At 40.8% G+C, this 3010-nt stretch overlaps 1 protein-coding gene across 1 annotated transcript in view; it reads left to right on the top strand.

The window, feature by feature from the left end:
- The window catches only part of LOC107694983 (A disintegrin and metalloproteinase with thrombospondin motifs 20-like), a 139308-nt gene that overhangs the window by 58360 nt on the left and 77938 nt on the right, over window positions 1-3010 (top strand). The window lies entirely within an intron of this gene.

Below are 3010 nucleotides of genomic sequence, written 5' to 3'. Positions count from 1 at the left end.
TAAGATACTTTCCCTACGCTTTCATGCCTGTGTTTTTGTCTGGCGGTCAGTTGTGCATTAAACTGAAATGTCAAAGCTGAAGAGGATGGTAATGTGAGCTTGCGTAGCTGGTTTCCTTCTTGTCCATGACATTAGCTGCCTAAACACGGAATCAGGTTCATTGAGGGGTATTTATTTAATCTCACATGACTGTAAAAGAAAACCCTACAGTTCTTCATGAAATCCCAATATAGTGTGTGTAGTAGTGTAATGGTGTGTTCACACCAAGTGAAGTGAATATTTGCATCACGTTACTCGCTCTAGATTACTCGCGGGATATTTTTCACGCACTAATAAAAACAATAAAAAACATTTTCTGATACAACCGGACGTGTCAAACTGAACATGTCAATAAGCTCTTCGCTGATTGGCTAGCGCGACAACACGTCATGCAAATTTTCTGCTCGTGTTCACATTTTTCAACTTATGCAACAAAGGCGTCGCCCAATTCACGTCATTCACATCGCTCTGCGCGAATTCACGTCTGTTCGCATCTTTGCATTGACTTTGTATGTAATCTACTCACTCTAATAATTAATTTTGCTTTTGATGTGCACACACCATAAGTGTTGCGATGCCTTTCACTTGTTTTCTTTCACTTCTCGATTGCTATGCTAATTAGCCGCATTTAGTTCACTGCTGCTCGATCTTTGAGAGCTGAGATCCGAGGTGAAGTATCAAGCCTTTGAAACCGAATGCCACCCGCGGATCACCTTGTTGTGAACCCATGACCCCCAAACCTCTTTACGATGCGGGTGAGTGGGTCACTGGTCAGGGAGTTTTAGAGAGTGTTGGGTTTAGACCAACACAAAAGACGCTGCAGAAGGAGGGGGTCCGTTTCTCCTTCATTTTAACACTTTAAGTACAGGGAAACTTCTAGAACAAAGCTTTCTGAGTGAATCAAATGTTAACAGAGGTGGGCAGTATGCAATCAGACTAGTGGCTGGGAAAGCAGAAACCTTTCTCATTCTCATTAACTGTGGGACTGCCGTGCAGTACGTGAAGCCCTGCGGAGGAAGGAGAGCGAGCAGCGTTTGTTGGTTGTTCTCACATCGGCTGATTAAAGCCACAAGGGCATGAAAGAGTTCATGTCAGTGTTAAGCTTCATTACTCATTAGTGAAACAGACCTCCCGTTTTAACTAGCGCTTCACATCTATTAATACTCCAGCATTATTCCTCCTGCTCTGCTGACTGTAATGGTTTATTAGAGCAGTGTTAGTTCATCTAAACATCCCTACATCAAGAACATAAATTGATTTATATGAAAATATTATTTGGGGAGGAATTATCTTAAGTTTCTCAACTGGTTTGGCTTCAGGAACTAGATTTTACATTAGATGGTGATTCAACACAGAGCCACAATTATGTATCATACATAAGTAAACAAAAGTGTCAAAACAAAAGTATATATATATAAATGATTTTATAAAACTGATTTTATTATTTTATTATTAAATGATGATGAAATATTGATTTATTTATGCCTTGAGTTCTGCTAGTTTCATACTCTCAGCTACCAATTTTTCATCTCATAAAAATACATTCTAATTGGAACAAACCATGTTTATATTTGTTTGAAATCATATTTAATGTCATCTGGGTCATATTTTCTATTATTTTAGTTTTATTCAAAGTCAACAAGTGCATGTTGGCACCTGTGTAATTTGACAGGCTACTACCAAGTGACAGATGAATTTGAGAATACATGAACAGAATACATGAGAAACGTTTCTTAATTTTCATGTTTTTATTTTGCTGTCCAAACTCTTATATTGTATAACTGGTTAATTCAGAAGTGAACTGGATCGTGGTCCGTTAGTTTAGAAGCGCTGTTATGTATCATGCTGAGCGAAATAGTTACTGCGTGACTCTTTACAAAAACAGGGACACAAAGGGTCTTTTTTCTTGGGCTTCTACCCCTCGTGGCCCCTGCACCTTTGTTTGTGGTGCTGAGTGCCTGGTGTCACCTCCTCATGGGGCCGTTTGAAGTGGCAGAAGTTGAAAGAAATGCAGCTCTCTGTCTCGGCTCACCTGCCTGTCTCGAGCTCTTTAATGTGGGAAGGTCCTCACGAAGGCTTGTTCAAAATGTCTTTCTCCGTCTCTCTTCTCTCTCATTTATCTCCAAACGTTGGCTCGTTTGATCCCGTTTAAGCTTGTAAATGGACCACTATGTAAATAAACGCTGGTAATCATCAAACACATGAGCTCTAGTGGAGATGCGGAAAAGTAATTGCTTTGTGGTTTCCCCCTTGTTCCCTCGGCCTCTCTATGTCCTCGATTCCCTCTTCTGTCTTGCTGGGCACTGGAGTGAGTAATGTTGTCACATGACCCCAGCGGCCTGTCTGTCATCTGGCTCAGTGAGCCCTGCGCTAACGAGGGCATCCCATCACTTGCCATCTATAAGTACCAACGCCTCCCTCCTCCCTCCCTCCTAACTCGATGGTTAATGGAGTCCATTTATTGGGACAGAATGGTTATATCCCAATAAAGATGCTTGTAAGTGAAGTCATGAATCATAGTGAATCATAATTGTGCTTGTATTCGGTTTGTAAACACCTGGGGTTGGAGAATTTCTTTTGGATCCCAACGGTTTCTTAACTTGCTTAAAGCTGCAGTCCGTAACTTTTTTTTGGTTAAAAATGATCCAAAATAAATTTTTGAGAAAGTACATAACCAGCCACAAAGCTATCATCGCCTTACTTTAGCCCGATTTACAACAGTAAGCTTATAATAATGTTTTCTAATTTGAGTGGTACTGGTTGGAATTCACGGGAAATTCGAGCATGCTGCCACGTCATTACGTCACGCCTGTAAACATAAAGAAGTTGTCCCGGCTAGTGGGCTATATCGCATGTGAAGATCCTGCAGGTGGCAGATCATTAATGGCCTTTTCTCACAGCAGCTGGAATAAGCAAACTTATTTTGATGAGCTAAGCGATCGTTAAGATTTAATCACCATTGGTAGCGCAC

The sequence above is a fragment of the Sinocyclocheilus anshuiensis genome, unplaced genomic scaffold (assembly GCF_001515605.1).
Source record: "Sinocyclocheilus anshuiensis isolate Anshui unplaced genomic scaffold, SAMN03320099.WGS_v1.1 scaffold923, whole genome shotgun sequence".
Lineage (NCBI taxonomy): Eukaryota > Metazoa > Chordata > Actinopteri > Cypriniformes > Cyprinidae > Sinocyclocheilus > Sinocyclocheilus anshuiensis.
This window is presented reverse-complemented; position numbering and strand designations above follow the sequence as displayed.